The following is a 19,236-nucleotide window of genomic DNA, read 5'->3' as shown; positions in this document are numbered from 1 at the left end:
TTTGGTTCCTAATCGGCCTTACAATCTCTAAGGACTTCATATGAGACTTATGGATGTCGTCATTGCATACTTATACGAGACATTGGAAAATGACATCTACATGAAAATCCCTAAAGAATTAAAATTGCCTGATGCATTATAAATCAACACCTCGAGATATGTGTGCTATAAAACTCCAAAGATCTTTATATGGTCTTAAACAATCTGGTCATATGTGGTACAATCAACTTAGTGAATATCTCAAAAAAGAAGGATACAAGTTCGATGTAATCAGTCCATATGTCTTTATAAAAAGTTCACTCTCAAATCACTATAATAGCAGTCTATGTTGATGATATCAACGTCATCGGATCTCCTGAAGAGATAGAGAGAGTTGCTCAATTGTTAAAGAAAGAATTTGAAATGAAAGATCTTGGTATGACCAAATTATGCATCAAACTACAATTTGAGTATCTGTGCAATGGCACACTTGTCCATCAGTCAAACTACATCCACAAGATGTTAGTACGTTTCAATATGGATAAATCACATCCGTTTAGCATACATATGGTTGTCCTACCGTGTCACACCCTGATTCCCGGTGGGCCCGGATGGGTATAGTTGTGACGGTTGGATAACAGTTATCACAATATAATAATATACAGCGGAAGTATTGGAGTAAAAATATTAAATTCAATAAGCTTGAATATATATAAAAGTATTACAACCGTTCAGTACAAGCCCACAGGCGGGATCTAATAAACAGAGCTTTAGACATCATAGGCCTTAAGCTTCAGGAGTTGCAAATTCCTTATCCTTCATTCTAGCCGACACGGATTCCCAGCCTATAATAAGGTTCGGTACCTGCGGTTCAATCTTTTGAAAATACGCCAGCTTTAGCTGGTAAATACAATTAACTGACTCGTTTTGAAAACAGTTTTTCAAAAAGACTTTTATACATAGAGAAAACCTGTAGGTGATCTTTTAATATTTCTTGGGATTTATTCTTGTCACCAGATTTTTATACTTGTCATACAATGGGAACCAGAGATCAGAGCCGATCATTTTCAATGCTATAATGATTAAGGTACACACCAAAGTTGAATAAAACGCGTCTTACAGTTGGTATGCCTACCCCTGCACGCTATTCCGTATGGCCATATTCGTTCATGAGTCGGGACGTTCGGACATGGTACCATTAACCCCCAATTGTTTTAGTTATCAAGTAAAACGGACTAAACCGGGTTCTTACATTTACGAGCAGTCGCAGTTGAGCCATTTATGTAATACCCGCTCCTAGTGGCGTATTCACCATACCCCAAGTTTAGAAACAAAATAAGTTAAGAGTATTTACCTTTTTGCTAGCTTCCAATCAATATGATTATAATATAGCAAAAAGCCGCAAGTCTAAGTATTATTGACTTAAGTCCGATTATCTGGGGGGTACTATAGTCTGGAATGAATAGATTTATTATATGTTAGAATGTATACGGTCAAAGGTTAGTCCCTTTAGATATGACCCGTTACTTAAGAATAGGTTCGCTAGATTAAGCGTATATCGAATAGAATGCGGTTTATACCTATCCAAGTGCAATGACTCATTGGATAAAAATTATTTAACCAAGTATTCTGATTCGGAGAGGTTTTAAAATACCTAGACCCGTTACGCCTAGTTTATGCGCATAACTAGGTTCGCATAACTAGTTATGCACATAAAGACGATTTTTAAAGGTTGGATGAGCTCTTGACAAGTATTAATATCAAAACACATTTTTAGATGAAATATCTATTGACTTAAAGTCAGATTATAAGTTTGTTTTAATTTAAAATCATTCATTTAGCTATTTTGACCATACAAGGGTATTGTGGTCATTTTTAACAATATAATTGCAAGTTGTCATAAAACTCATCTAACGGACTGACCATGTAGTATAACTTCAGTGGGTAATACTCATCAATATCATGGTCCTAAAACTAATTCAAATCAGACCTAATCGTTGACCAAACGGGTCAGAATCGAAAGTCAAAGCAAAAGTCAAACTGCTTGACTTTCGACATAGAATTAAGCTCTAAACAAGAAATGACGAGTTGGACATGTTTAGACATGTCCTAATATGTTTATAAACTAATATAATGTCAAAAATTCAAGTTTTAATAGTTAGAAGCTTGATTAACGTAATTTGCAAAGTTTACGTTTTTGACTGTTTATTTAATATAACGTTGACTCGTCATTTCGCCTACTTAACGTGATCTTTAGAAGGTAAAATCTCAGGGTATTATGAACTTTATTATTACGATCACGTAGCCATGTTCGGATCGAACATTGGCTTGACCATAATGGTCATAACCGAAAGTAAAACAGAAAGTCAAACTGTTTGACTTTCGGCTAATAACTAGCCTATAAAATAAAATTGACTGAGATGGAACACTTACTAGTGATCCAAGGTGAGTATGAACTCAGTTGGGAGGCTTCTCCAAAATGGATTTAAAGAAAGAAAAGAGGAATGAGCAAATTGGAAGCTTGGATTTCATGGCTATTTATAGTTGTAGAGAATGAACAAGATCAAGCCATGTGGTAGAAGCTGATCGAAGACGATTACACATGTCTAATGATGTGTAAGAACCAGAGAAAGTGTGGCAAAATCGTGATAGGTGTCAACTTGTGATGTTATGCTTGGAGACCAAGAATGATTCTGCCAGAACCACGGCTTACGATCCGTAAGGACCTTCAGCACACAAACTGACCTTATACCCCTTGCGGACCGTAAGGACTAAGCCTTGTGGCCCGTATGGGACCTCCAAAGACAAATTTTGAGATCTTTACATATTAAGTCCTTAGACTTTACATCTTTAGCCATTTGGCACATTTAGTCCCTCCACTTTCTCGTAGTTGAGATTAGTCGGACATCTGGGACGCGTTTTAGTTAACGCGCGATAATAATTTCTCTCATTCCTAGAATCGGGATTAGTTGGATATACAAAACATGTTTCAATGAACGCAGAATATAATTTCTTCCACCTTCCACATAGTCGAGATTAATTGGAGGTTCGAATATGTATCGTTTCATAGTTGGACGATAAAGTCCCTTTCCTTAGTTGGAAATTTCGGGACACGTGTCACCTCATAGTTGGATGGAAATTTACGGATGTTACATCCCGCTAGATCCACACAAGGATCCTTATCTCCCTCGAGAAGAAGGCAAAGAGGTACTTGGTCCAGAAGTAGCATACTTAAGCGTGGTTGGTGCTCTAATGTATCTCGCAAATAACACAAGACCTGACATTGCATTTGTTGTACATGTACTAGCGAGATATAGTTTGAATCCAACACGTAGACACTGGAATGGAATGAAACACATACATACACACACACACACACGCATGCATGCATGCATGCATACATCCATACATGCATGCATGATACATACATACATACATTCATGCATGCATACATACATAGAGATTGAATATACACACGAAACTGAACACACACACACGAAAGCAATAAACGACACGAAGATTTAAAGTGGTTCGGTCAGCTGACCTACATCCACTGTGATGCAACTAGGGTTTCTTTATTATTCAGATGCTCAAGGAATTACAAGTACAATGATATCAATATATAGAGACTAATCTAGGGCCGGCTAAATTAAAACCCTAATTTAACTGCCAAATAAAGACGTGTGGGCCGACTCAAAGCTAGGGTCGGCCGCCCTCCCTTGATCGGGCCTCCACACCAATTCGTCCAACAGGATGATTTATCTCTTGCAATCACAGCAGCCACATGAGTCCTCATAGTTGTCTTGAAAGTTGAAACCTGAAGAGATGCACATTTTAGGTTTAGAACTTCAAAACTGATTGGCTTGGTTGAAATATTTTTAAGGAGTTTACAGGCCCGTACTTAATATTCCATTTGTTGGAGAACAATGTATGTGATTTGGGACCTTGAAATCTAAAACAACTAACCTGTCTTAGAGACTCAAATGACAATTTCCCAGCTAGAATCCATGTGGAGTCATGCTTATTAATGATGTAGAATCCAACAATTGATTGTAACCACCACCAATACCATTGGCACCAAAAATGGGGACTATAGGCAATTGGTTAACCGCCATGGTCCTCTTCTTCCGGTCCTCAGTTTCCCTTTTCGGCCACTCCATAGCCACCTTCAAGTGCTCAAGCTATTCTAATCCTAGGCTTCTATTGTAGCCTTCCATAAATGATTATTTATGCCTTCCTTCCTTATATTTGTAACCTCCTCACTTTTGTTCTTCTCAACCACTAGTTGACTAAACCCATTGGTGAGTTGCCTATTGACTTCATAAATATTGGCATTTTGATATGCTTCAACAAGTTGGGAGTTGCTAGAATTTGTATGTGAAATTTGTGTGATGACGAGATCAACAATCATCTCTACAGACAGATTGGCCAAAGGAGTTTGGCCTATTGGCTTGAAGAGAAAATGACAATTGCGATTTCTACCCTGCACAAAATGTAAAGCTCACTCACTTTCTAGACAAGCCAGGGCGGCGTTTGGAGAAGGTAACATTTAAGTTGCTTTCTTTCTCCATTTTTGCCATTTAGATCTTTTGACAAACATTACTCTTTTTGGGTGTCATTGTGGGATGAAGCAACAAAAGTAATATCAGAATTTTGTTTGTTTTTTATGGTGAAAATGTATAAACTTCTAGGATACTTAAAGGCATCATTTTGTCATAGAAGATTTAATCTCTTGCAATCACAGCAGCCACTGCAGTCCTGATAGTTGTCTTGAAATTGAAAACTGGAGAGATGAACAGTTTTGGTTTAGAACTTTAAAACTGGATAGCTAGCTCTAAAGATAAAATTAAGGAGTTTACAGGACTTACATTTCATGATTGTAGATTACATGTAAAAGAAAACCCTTGTAGTTCTGTTTTCTAAAACAAATTGAAATTTCTTCATATGAAATAATTGAAGATTTTTTTTTTGTAAATGGAAGAAGTTTGAGTAGTCAGGGTTTAATAAAAAATCATTTCTGATGTATATTTTGGTGTTAAATCATGAAATATAAGTGACAAAATAAGCATCACATAAACAAGTGTGACATATATAATATTTTTTAAGACCGAGGAAATGCACATGACACTAATGACAATTCCAACTCTTGATATATTACATATAGTTGATTTGGTAATTTGGTTGTTTTTGAATTTATTTGGCAAATTTGTATATGAGGTGATAACGGTTTAACGGACCATGAAATTATAAACATCTTACCTTGCTCAACAACTGAGATCCAAGCATGATTTTTTTTTGTTCGGAAGCTATCAACAATCATCTCTACAGATGGATCCCCAAAGGAGAATATCTTTTTGCCTGGAGAGAAGACAAAGATAGCAATTTCAACCCCGCACAAGATGCTAAGCTCACTTGCATTTGTAAACAAGCCACAACAGCATTTAGAGAAGGTAACCAGTAAGGTGCTTGCTTTCTCCGATCTTGCCATTTGGATCCTTTGGCGACCTTTTCTCTTTCTAGGCATCATTGTGGAATGTAACCTCAGGTTTTTTTCTTTGCTTTAGTTAATCAAGATGTAGAAAGTTGTAAGATACTTATAGGCCTCATTTTGCATAAAAGCTGCTGCATATTTTTTATACGATAATAATGCCATTAGTGTATTCCCATAAAGATTTTTGATATTTCAAATATAAATGTATTTTTATATTGATTGAGCTTTAATTCTTTTTCCTTATGAATATAATTTCAAGTGCGTGTTATCTTGCTTAACAATTTATTTTTTGCCTTAATATTTTTTTTCGAAAAGAAAACATAGAGAGACCACATGATAGTAAATAATTAAATAAGTACAGATATGGTTCATGCTCATGTTTATAGATATTTAAAATGTTGTAATATATTGTTTTAGATACCATGCTTAGAACTAAATCAGTAAAGAATTAAAAAGTAATAAATTCTCTCGCACATTGCGGCAAATTTTAGGTAGGTACCAGTTTGATTTATTATGGTATCAGCACTCGTATAACAACCAGAAGGTTAATACCAAAAAATAATGTCATGATATGACAAAAATTATGTCAGTAACAGTAACGGTTCTAGGGGTACCAGTACCTACAACAATATTAATTTGGTTGGTCGTAAGATACTTAAAGACCACATTTTGCAAACAAATTGTTTCATATTTTTTGATAAATTAATAATACCACATAATATATTTCCATAAAAGTTTTCTTGATATTTCAAATATCATAAAACTTTCATATCGATCGTGCTTTAATTATTTTGCCAGATTTTTTTATTCGAAAAGAAAACATGGAGATACCACGTGATAGTAAATAACTAAATACGTACATATATGGTTCATGAACATGTTTGTAATATTTAAATGTTTTTAATATATTGTTTTAAAAACTAGTAAAACTTCGTCGCACATTGCAACTTGTTGTAAGTTAGTATCGGATTGAGCATGCGTAGAAGGTTAAAACAAACAAAATAAAGTCATGATATGACCATAATAATGTTAACAATGGCTCTAATTGTGCCGGTACCAGTACCATGTTGTTTTGTCGAAATCAAAACGATAGGGCACCGATGGTGCAAGATAATATCAATTTGGTTGGTCGTATAATAGCATTTAATATATTCCCATTAAGGTTTTCTTGCTACTTCAAATATCAAATTACTTTCGTATTGATCGTGCTTTATTTATTTTCCTTATGAATACAAGTGCGTGTTTTCTTGCTCAACACTATATTTTTTTGCCAATTGTTTTTTCGAAAAGAGAACATGGAGAGACCACGTGATAGTAAATAATTAAATACATACAGATATGGTTCATGAATATGTTTGTAGTTTTTTTCCCTCGAGCACTGCGACAAGTTTTAGGTTAGTATCGGTTTGATTCATTACGGTATCACGTATTGGCGCCCGGTATAACAACCTAAAGGTTAAAACCGAAAACTAATGTCATGATATGACCAAAAAGATATTAGTGACAATTCTAATAGTACCGGTACTAGTACCAATGTTGTTCGGTCGAAATCGACATGACATTAATGTTGCTAGACAATATTAATTTGGTTCGTCATGATACCGTACCGAAGCTCGGTATATCTTAGAATATATATAAAATATACTCTATATTTCTCCCAAAGTGGTTTAGACATTATTGGCTCGATTTTTCATAGTAAAGAACAAAAAAAAAACAATAATATTTTACCCGGTTTATATTGATAACATGTATTTCTACTTAGATTAAATGTACATTACCCCTCACAACTCGATATCTAATTTTTTGTTGAAATGTGATAAAAACAGACACGTTGCAACGTCATACTCGAAAACCCCTTTGAAACATAGTATCTTAAAAGTTAAATACGTAGAGAACACATAATAGAAACTAAATGAGTAAAAATTTGGTTCATGAAGACATTTGTAAATATTTAACCGTTTGTAGTTTATTGTTTTTATACAATTCTTTGAATAAAGATATTTAACAGTAAAGAAAAATTCTTTTATCTCAACTCATCAATTACATTAGACCTTTAATATAATTTTTCAACTAGACTATGTTATAAAAAAAACATGGTGGAATTGGAGAATACCCACTAAGGTAGAGTTTATACAATCAGAATTTAAAATGTGTCATAAAGTGGGTTTGACATATTGAACCCTGAAATATGTTTCATTCTTCATTGATTGCACTACATATACATTTATGGTTGTCAACTTTTAATTTTATTTTAGTTTGTTTATTAGAGGGAATTTTTTAACAAATGACAAAGATAACTATTCTACAACAATGGTGAAAACTTATTGGAGTCAACAGGAATAGGATGATAATGGAGTAATATGCATCCCCTCTTTGCCCATAAATGAACTTTCTAGAATCTCATAGGGCAAAGCATAACCAATGTCACTCCCAAGCAATGATAGAATAATTCTGATAATTCACTTGGAGTAAACTGCCATTTTGGTCCCTGTGGTTTGGGCACTTTTGCCATTTTAGTCCAAATCTCAAACTTTTTAAATTTGGGTCACTGTGGTTTCACTTTTGTTGCCATTTTAGTCCAAAATTCAAATTACCTCCTATTTCACTATTAAAAGCTGGCAGTTTTGTCTTTTTGTTCAGGGGTATAATCGTCCACTTTTTTATAACAGTTAAATCATTAAATTAATTATACTCATTTAATTTCTTTATACCCCCATTTAGCCATCGTCTTCCCCAAAAAACCCTAACAGCAGTTCATCTTCCTCCACATCCTCAAAGCTCTCAAACAAGCTTCACACAACCTCCACCAAAACCCTAACCCCTCACAAACCGATAACAACACAGTTTCAACCTCATCTGCGTCCGAATCCGCCATTAAAGCACTTCTCGAGCTTGAACACGAATCGGAATCAATTAAAGCACTTCTCGCCATTAAATCGTTGCAGAGCATGTCAAACAAACAATAACAAACTCAAATCAAATGAATTTGCAGTGACCGATATGAAAACACAAAGATCCAGATCTGGAGGACTCACGAACTAAAAAAAATAAGTATAAATACATCAAGGACTCTAAATCAAGTATAAATACCAACCAATCACTATGAAAAGTTATCCATCAACATGTTGAAGTTGTTGTTGAGACCTTTGAAGATGCCCTAGTAACAATACAGCCTTTTGCTTAGCCCGTCATGTGCCATTGTTAGCAAGCTCCATTAACGGCCTCAACACCCCGAGTCTGCTTATAACTCCAAGATTCTCATCGTCTCTTTTACACAACGAAAGCAAAATCGAAATAGCATTTTCAAGAAGATGAACCAATAGCAGAATTGCAAATCGGAACTGGATGATGGTTGTGGTTGAAGGTGGTTTGCTCCGAAACCGCTTGCAACGGAAGTGCATTTTTGGGTGTTTGTGGTTTGCTCCAACACCGCTCCGTCCCTCTCTTCTCTCTCTCTCTCTCTTCCACCAGTTGTGGCGATCGGAAGTGGATGATGGTTATGGTTGAAGGTGGATTACAGAGAGAGGAGGTAGAAGATCGAAAGTGGATGATGGTTGTGGTTGAAGGTGGATTACAGAGAGAGGAGATAGAAGATCGGGTGGATTATGATTTTGGTTAAAGGTGGATTACAGAGAAGAAAGGAAATGAGGTAGACCAGGGTTTTAAATAAAATATAAGCTTTAAATAAGATTAAAAAATAACCAATTTACCCCTGAAGATAAGGACAAAAAACAAGAATTTAATTTGAGAAATATGACCAGATTTTATTTTTGGACCAAAATGGCAACAAAAATTAAACCACAGGGACCTAGATGTAAAAGGTTTCAAATTTGGACTAAAGTGGCAAAACTACCCAAACCTCAGGGACTAAAATGGCAGTTTACTCATTCACTTGAGATAAAGAGAATGGTTCTCTGTTTCGAGTTTAAATTAAATAAAATAGCCATTTGTTTGGTATCATGTCTGGCTGTGGGTATTCTTGTTTGTTGATGTGCGTTTAATTGGTAAAGTAAGTGTTATTTCGAATTGTATTTGGTAATATCATTAGCAGTAAGAAGCAAGTAAGTGAGGATTATCTCGAATAGACAAGGCTCAATCCAAAAGAAGCATTCAACAAAGAAACCCACGAATCCTCTTCTTGTAAAGAGAGTGCTGTGAGACGACTAGCAACAATACAATGGGGTGGTGATTTTGTGACGAGTTGACCACAGTAGCACAATTTGAAAGCAAGAAAACGAGGACGACAGAAGGTGGTGAAGTAAAGCAACATTGATCATACCTTTGTGGTTAGATCAAGAAAGAAGTCAAGTCAAACCTATACGGTTCAATAGGAATTAAAGGCAAGTTAGAAAAAAAATAAAAAAGTAACTTGTGTGTCAAGGGCTAGTGTAAACCAAGAACCAATCACCAGTTGCGTGTTGTAATAATAACAAAGAAAGGGTGAGATAACAAGATCGGTTCCTATAACAAGTTCACGATATCAAAATGTCCACCAATTGAAGTGGAGCGACTAAAAGCTTACGAAGAAAGAACTAAAACCAAATAACAATCCATAGAAGATAATAGTAAGCTCTTAATCACTTAAATGATCAAATTGGTATTGATCAAGGATAAAGTCAATTTGGACGGATCATGGGTATAACATTAGAAGTCACAGCAAGGTAGCGGTACAGTGTTTGGTATATGGGAGGATCAGCATGGAAGAGGATTTGGTTGAGGGTACTTCAACATACACAAAAGTAATATTAGCTGCTACAAGTGTGGAACACACGAACACTTTGCATATAGGTCTACCAAATGGAAGAAAAGCATAAAAGAAGCGAATGTAGTTTAAGTCTATGAAGAAGAGACCACACTTCTTGTAACAATCATGATATTCTACCTTTGACTTGGCCTTCTAGTTTGTTTCTGACTGTATTTGTACACCATTTTATTCAATAAGACATTTGGAAGTATTTATTATTTACTATTCATTCAACTATCTATTTTACAAGTATACTTTTTCATACTACATATTCATCTAATTCAAAAGTTGCAAATTTTTTATACGAATCATTCTATTTAAAATTTTAATACAAATAGGATTTTATTAATTAGGCCCTTGACATCACATTTTAATAAAAATAGGATTGTGTCATACTTTGAAAATGTGTTTCCTTTGAGAGGACAAACATATACAACGTCATCAACACCTAGTTTTGAAGTAGGTGAAAGCTCATCTACACAAGTTGATGAGGTAATTCATGATAAGACACAAATGAATGACCTGAGGTTGAGGAAGGTAATCGTAGGCGAAGCAAAAGGCCAAGGATTGAAAAATCCTTTGGTCCAGACTTCGTTAGCTATATGGTTGAGGGCGAGCCCAGTACCTATCGCGAAGCAGTTTCCTCTTCAGAAGGACCCCAATGGAAAGAAGCAATAAAGAACGAAATTGATTCTATATTGCAAAATCATACTTGGGAGTTAGTAGATCTTCCACCTAGTTGCAAACCACTTGGATATCGTTGGATATTCAAAAGGAAGATGAAAACTGATGGAAGTATTGATAAATACAAGGCTAGGTTGGTGATTAAAGGATTTAGACAAAAGGAAGGTCTAGATTACTTTGATACCTACTCGCCTGTGACGCGCATAACCTCGATTAGATTGGTTCTTGCTATAGCGGCTTTAAGAAATTTGGAAGTTCACCAAATGGATGTTAAAACCGCATTTCTAAATGGCGATTTAGAAGAAGAGATTTACATGGAGCAATCTGAAGGTTTCTCCGCCCCAGGTCAAGAGGGTAAAGTATGTAAACTCGTCAAGTCTTTGTATGGCTTGAAGCAAGCACCAAAACAATGGCACCAAAAATTTGATTATGTCATGATTGACAATGGATTCAAAATCAACGAGTGCGACAAATGTGTTTATTTCAAAGACACAAATGAAGGTTATGTGATCTTATGCCTTTATGTAGACGATATGCTTATCATTGGAAGTAATGATAAAATTATCAAAGCTACTAAAAACATGTTGAAAGCGAGATTTGACATGAAAGACATGGGTTTAGCGGATGTGATTCTTGGAGTAAAGATCATAAGAACCCAAGATGGTCTTGTGTTAAGTCAATCTCACTATGTGGATAAGATTCTTGAAAAAATCAACTCGGGAGATACGAGTGTAGCTCGAACTCCAGTTGATACCTCCCAACATCTAACGAAAAATAGAGGAGAGGGAGTTGCTCAGTTAGAGTACTCAAGAATTATTGGCAGTCTAATGTATCTAATGACATGTACTAGACCCGACTTGGCTTACGCGGTGAGTAGGCTAAGTAGATATACTAGCAATCCAAGTCATGAACATTGGAAAAGTATAACGAGGGTGCTTAGATACATAAGATACACAAGAGATTATGGACTACATTATACCCGACAACCAGCAGTAATCGAAGGATACACTGATGCAAACTGGATATCGGATAATAAAGATTCCAAATCAACAAGTGGTTACGTGTTTACACTTGGAGGAGCTGCTATTGCTTGGAAGTCTTCTAAGCAAACGGTCATAGCAAGATCCACAATGGAATCTGAATTTATCGCCTTGGATAAGTCAGGAGAGGAGGTGGAATGGCTACGTCAATTCATGGAATATATTCCAAGATGGCCAAAGCCTTTGCCAGCCATATGTATACATTGTGATAGCCAATCAGCGATTGATAGAGCTCAAAGCTCAATGTACAATGGCAGATCAAGGCACATTCAACGTAGACACAACACGGTACGGCAACTACTCTCAACGGGTGTTATCACGATTGATTATGTGAGATCAAAAGATAACATTGCGGACCCGTTTACAAAAGGCTTAAGCAAAGAGTTAGTTGAAACGTCGTCAAGAGGAATGGGACTAAAGCCCGTGGTAAATGGGAATATGAGGGAAACCTAACTTAGTTGACTGGAGATCCCAAGATCTAAGTTCAATAGGACAACTTAATCATATTACCAAAACAGAGTCACTGTGGGGGAGTACCCCAAACCAAATAAAAGGGAGTTATATACTTCCTAGTCCATTCCTATCAGTGACATTGAAGCAAGGCTAAGCATATTAAGGTTAATGATTTCGGGAAATCAAATAACCATGATGCTTTTAATGATTCATGGGAATCACCTATATGAGAGAGAAGTAGGGTCGCTTCGAATGGCTTTGTGGGGTGCGCAATCCTAGAGCTCTCGCAGAACCAGGCTAGTGTTCCAGGACCATAATAGGACGCGACAATGAGGGGTTGGCCAGACTAGGGTTGCATTGTCCTTCGGTTTGGGAGAGTAGTTTGACGAATCGGGTTGGAAAGTATGTTCCTGGATTGGTTCTGGCTATATAATTGGAGCTAAGTTGGATGTATGTATGCATCTGGTTAATAAGAAGTTTTTGTGGTTTTGGAAGTAGTTATGAGGATTGTATCCTGTTTGTGGTTAAGTTATGTTGTTGATGTAAAATCGTACCTTTGTTCTATGATGGATTTGTTTTGTGTTGTGTTGATTTCCTGATGTCTTGTTTTGTTACAAGATAATCGTGAATGGTTGCTAGTAGTTATCATGTTAACAAATCAACGATCGAATACAAGATGTTAGACGGATATTGGGCATCACAAGTTAAACCAATTGTGAATTCACCCTCTGATGACAGATCCGAACCTTACTGTCGTACCTTAGAAGTGGAACTGGGCCATGCCACATACAACATGTCTAACGTCCAGATAAAGTGACATTAGTTAATACGACCTCCAGGTTACTATCACAATCAGTACGTCCCCAAATGACATAGTTACTGCCAGAGCACATTACTTCTAGCAACTATTAATGATGAAGCTTTAACAATCTGTAGGAACAATATTTTACACGTGATGCATTCCTGACAGCAGGTATAGTATATATATGATACGAAACCCGATATCTCGAGTCTATACTGTGGTCACACTCTCAGCCATTGCTATTACGCTTAAATTCTTTATGGACCCCAGTCTCTCTTAATTACAACAAATAACCACATCTAGTGTATATATGTGTAACACTTAAAGGCCCACCGCCACATCAACCCAAAAGTGCGTGAAACACCGCCCTCAAGGGGTGTGAGTGGGAAATGAAGAGCTTAGGAGTGAATGTGGCAACGGGGTGGAGACAATCGAGTGGGGCCAGACTTAATGTTTTAACCAATCACACTCCTTTGCTTCAAGCTCATTTTTTGTCAAAATTTCCATGTGAAACCATTAAACGTTTCAGAGAAAAAAATGATTAAAAATTTACGTGCCTATGTGGCATTAACGTCACACCTATTTTTTTTTTCACTTTTTAGTCAAGTTGTTACACATAGTCTTAGTCATTACTCTCTCATACACACTTGATTATTCTCTATGCATCGATATTGATTCTCATGCCGGAGGTTGACTATAAGGAGAATTCCTCACAAAATACTTGAAAACTATAACTAAATCAGAGATAAAAGTTCTCAAGATAATAAAATATAAAAGATTAACAACCTAAGAAAGACAAATTATACTAAAGATAGACTTAAAACCTCTTAAATCCGAATCAACACAATTAAAACTTCTAAAAATATTCAAGAGACAATACATATCAATAACTACTTCTAGATTGAGAACTCGAGCGAGCGAGAGAGACGAAAAGCCCATAATTGCAATAATATGTACTCTCTCACTTTCGCAGAATTCAACAATCACATACATAAGTGTAGGCCTCTTAAGTAAAACACACAACCAGTCCTTCCAAACACTCACACACATATACACATACATATATACGTACATGCATACATACATAAATAGAGATTGAATACACACACGAAACTGAACACACACACACGAAAGCAATAAACGACACGAAGATTTAAAGTGGTCCGGTCAGCTGACCTACGTCCACTGTGCTGCAACTAGGGTTTCTTTATTATTCAGATGCTCAAGGAATTACAAGTACAATGATATCAATATATAGAGACTAATCTAGGGTCAGGAAACTTGATCCCAAGTTAGTCCCAAGCCCACATAGAGATAACTAAGGCTGGCTAAATTAAAACCCTAATTTAACTGCCAAATAAAGACGTGTGGTCCGACTCAAAGCTAGGGTCGGCCGCCCTCCCTTGATCGGGCCTCCACACCAATTCGCCCAACAGGATGATCTATCTCTTGCAACCACAGCAGCCACATGAGTCCTCATAGTTGTCTTGAAAGTTGAAACCTAAAGAGATGCACATTTTAGGTTTAGAACTTCAAAATTGATTGGCTTGGTTGAATTTTTTTTAAGGAATTTACAGGCCCGTACTTAATATTCCGTTTGTTGGAGAACAAAGTATGCGATTTGGGACCTTGAAATCTAAAACAACTAACCTGGCTTAGAGACTGAAATGACCATTTCCCATCTAGAATCCATGTGGATTCATGCTTATTAATGATGTAGAATCCAACAATTGATTGTAACCACCACCAATACCATTGGCACCAAAAATGGGGACTATAGGCAATTGGTTAACGGCCATGGTCCTCTTCTTCTATTTCTCGGTTTCCCTTTTCGGCCACTCCATAGCCACCTTCAAGTGCTCAAGCTATTCTAATCCTAGGCTTTCTATTGTAGACTTATATAAATGATTATTTATGCCTTCCTTCCTTATATTTGTAACCTCCTCACTTTTGTTCTTCTCAACCACCAGTTGACTAAACCCATTGGTGAGTTGCCTATTGACTTCATAAATATTGGCATTTTGATATGCTTCAACAAGTTGGGAGTTGCTAGAACTTGTAAGCGAATTTTGTAAGCGAATTTTGTGTGATGACGAGATCAACAATCATCTCTACAGATGGATGGCCAAAGGAGTTTGGCCTTTTGGCTTGAAGAGAAGACGACAATTGTGATTTCTACCCCGCACAAAATGTAAAGCTCACTCGCTTTCTTAAACAAGCCAGGTCGGCGTTTGGAGAAGGTAACATTTAAGTTGCTTTCTTTCTCCATTTTTGCCATTTAGATCTTTTGACAACCATTACTCTTTTTGGGTGTCATTGTGGGATGAAGCAACAAAAGTAATATCAGAATTTTGTTTGTTTTCTATTGTGAAAATGTATGAACTTCTAGGATACTTAAAGGCATCATTTTGTCATAGAAGATTTAATCTGTTGCAATCACAGTAGCCATTGCAGTCCTGATAGTTGTCTTGAAATTGAAAACTGAAAAGATGAACAGTTTTGGTTTAGAACTTTAAAACTCAATAGCTATCTCTAAAGATAAAATTAAGGAGTTTATAGGACTTACATTTCATGATTATAAATTACATGTAACAGAAAACCCTTTTAGTTCTTTTTTCTAAAACAAATTGACTTTCTTCATATGAAACAATTAAAGATTTTTTTTTGTAAATGGAAGAAGCTTTAGTAGTCAGGGTTTAATAAAATATCATTTCTGATGTATATTTTGGTGTTAAATTATGAAATATAAGTGACAAAATAAGCATTACATAAACAAGTTTGACATACATAACATTTTTTAGAGTAAATTGCCACAATCGTCCCTGAGGTTTAGGTATGTTTGTCAGTTTCATCCAAAACCACTAAGTTAGTTTACTTTTTCTGTTAGGTTGAAGGATATTTGGATGAAACTGACAAATAAAAGCTCAGGGACAATTTTGACAATTTACTTAATTTCTTTTATTTAATTAATTTTGTCACATATATATAAAACAGAATATACATTCAGTTCTTATAAAAAATTAATAATTTTGTCACATAATTTTTATAAATTTTCATCCAACCACTAACTTAGTTATTTTTTTCTATTAAGGTGAATGGTCTTTTAAATTTTTTTAAAGTAAGACAAAAATCAATTTCCAATTTTTTTATATACATCAGCTTTATAAAAATAAAATCTACTTTAACCTCTGAATTTTATATAACTAAAATGCTGGTGACCTTATAGAAAAAAAGGTCAAATAAACAAATCTTATCATATGTACCAAGTTTGTAATTCATCTTCTACTCTTTTAAATTCGCTCCTAACAAAAAATAGAAGCCACACCCCCTATCAAACAACGTATCGTTACCAAACCTTAAAATTACCCACCAAATAGTAAGTATAATGCCATGAACCAAAAGTTTCTTTACTCAAACCACTCAGAATAAATATTAGTTAGAGAAATATTAGTTAGAGAAATATTTTAGTAAATTGTCAAAATCGTCCCAAAAGTTTTATATTTGACAGTTTCATCCAAATATCTTTCACCTTAACATAAAAAAGTAAACTAAGTTAGTAGTTTGAATGAAAATGACAAAAAATGCCAAAGGTAAAGGGCTGTTTGACAAAAAAATATTTTGAATGAAAATAACAAACAACCCTAAACCTCGGGGACGATTTTGGCAATTTACTCTATTTTTTAAGATCAAGGAAACGCACATGACACTAATGACAATTCCAACTCTTGATATATTACATATGATTTATTTGGTAATTTGGTTGTTTTTGAATTTATTTGGCAGATTGGTATGTGAGATAATAACAGTTCAACGGACCATGAAATTATAAACATCTTACCTGCTCAACGACTGAGATCCAAGCATGATTTTTTGTTAGGGAGCTATCAACAATCATCTTTACAGATGGATCGCCAAAGGAGAATACCTTTTTGCCTCGAGAAAAGACAATGATAGCAATTTCAACCCCGCACAAGATGCTAATCTCACTTGCATTTGTAAACAAGCCACAACAACATTTAGAGAAGGTAACCAATAAGGTGCTTGCTTTCTTCGATCTTGTCATTTGGATCCTTTGACGACCTTTTCTCTTTCTATGCATCATTGTGGAATATAACCTTAGGTTTTTTCTTTGCTTTAGTTAATCAAGATGTAGAAAGTTGTAAGATACTTATAGGCCTCGTTTTGCATACAAACTGTTGCATATTTTTTATACAATAATAATGCCATTAGTGTACTTCCAAAAAGATTTTCTTGATATTTCAAATATAAATGTATTTTTATATTGATTGAGCTTTAATTGTTTTCCTTATGAATATAATTTTCAAGTGTGTGTTATGTTGCTCAACAATTTATTTTTTGCCTTAATATTTTTTTCCAAAAAGAAAACATGGAGAGACCACATGATAGTAAATAATTAAGTACGTACAGATATGGTTCATGAACATGTTTGTAGATATTTAAAAGGTTGTAGTATATTGTTTTAGATACCACGCTTAGAACTAAATCAGTAAAGAGTTAAAAACTAATAAATTCTCTAGCACATTGCGGCAAATTTTAGGTCGGTATCGGTTTGATTTATTATGGTATCAACACTCGTATAACAACCAGAAGGTTAAAACCAAAAAATAATGTCATGATATGACAAAAATGATGTCAGTAACAATAACGGTTCTAATGGTACCGGTACCTACAACAATATTAATTTGGTTGGTCGTAAGATACTTAAAGGCCTCATTTTGCAAACAAATTGTTTCATATTTTTTGATAAATTAATAATACCACATAATGTATTCCCATAAAAGTTTTCTTGATATTTCAAATATCATAAAACTTTCATATTGATCGTGCTTTAATTATTTTGCCAGAATTTTTTATCCGAAAAGAAAACATGAATATACCATGTGATAGTAAATAACTAAATACGTACATATATGGTTCATGAACATGTTTATAATATTTAAATGTTTTTAATATCTTGCTTTAAAAAATAGTAAAATTTCGTCGCGCATTGTGGCTCGTTGTAGGTTAGTATCAGATTGAGCATGCGTAGAAGGTTAAAACAAACAAAATAAAGTCATGATATGACCAAAATAATGTTAACGGCTCTAATAGTGCTGGTACCAGTACCATGTTGTTTTGTCGAAATCGAATGGCAAGGTATTAATGGTGCTAGACAATATCAATTTGGTTGGTGGTAAGATAATTAATGGCCTCATTTTGCAAACAAATTGTTCTTTTTTTTTGATAAATTAATAATACCATTTAATATATTCCCATAAAGATTCTCTTGGTACTTCAAATATCAATTTACTTTCATATTGATTGTGCTTTATTTATTTTCCGTATGAATACAAGTGCGTGTTTTCTTGCTCAACACAATATTTTTTTGCCAATTGTTTTTTCGAAAAGAGAACATGGAAAGACCACATGATACTAAATAATGAAATACATAGAGATATGATTCATGAATATGTTTGTAGTTTTTTCCCTTGCGCAAGTTTTAGGTTAGTATCGGTTTGATTCATTACGGTATCACGTATTGGCACTCGGTATAACAACCTAAGGTTATATCCCAAAACTAATGTCATGATATGACCAAAAAGATATTAGTGAGAATTCTAATAGTACCGGTACTAGTACTAACGTTGTTCAGTCGAAATCGACAGGGCATTAATGTTGCTAGACAATATTAATTTGGTTCTTCATCATACATTCATACCGTACCGAAGCTCAATGTAGCTTAGAATATTTAAATTATACTCTATATTTCTCCCAAAGTGGTTTAGACATTATTGGTTCGATTTGTCATAGCAATGAACAAAAAATTTAATTATATTTTACCCGATTTACTTTGATAACATGTATTTCTACTTAGATTAAATGTACATTATCCCTCACAACTCGATTACTATTTTTTTTTTGTCGAGATGTGATAAAAAAAGACACGTTAGTGAACACATAATAGAAACTAAATGAGTAAAAATTTGGTTCATGAACACATGTAAATATTTAACCGTTTGTAGTTTATTTTTTTGTACAATTA

The 19,236-nt window shown here is 34.9% G+C and overlaps 1 long non-coding RNA gene across 1 annotated transcript; it reads right to left on the bottom strand.

The window, feature by feature from the left end:
- Window positions 1-3,538: 3,538 nt before the first annotated feature.
- Window positions 3,539-5,523, bottom strand: LOC118481086. The gene is made up of 2 exons (XR_004864334.1): window positions 3,946-5,523; window positions 3,539-3,796 (listed from the first exon to the last, which is right to left on the bottom strand). It is a non-coding gene; the product is annotated as an uncharacterized LOC118481086 (long non-coding RNA).
- Between the last annotated feature and the right edge of the window lie 13,713 nt (window positions 5,524-19,236).

Source organism: Helianthus annuus, chromosome 8 (assembly GCF_002127325.2).
Source record: "Helianthus annuus cultivar XRQ/B chromosome 8, HanXRQr2.0-SUNRISE, whole genome shotgun sequence".
Lineage (NCBI taxonomy): Eukaryota > Viridiplantae > Streptophyta > Magnoliopsida > Asterales > Asteraceae > Helianthus > Helianthus annuus.
The sequence above is the reverse complement of the archived record's forward strand: the minus strand, read 5'-3'. Positions and strand labels throughout refer to the sequence as shown.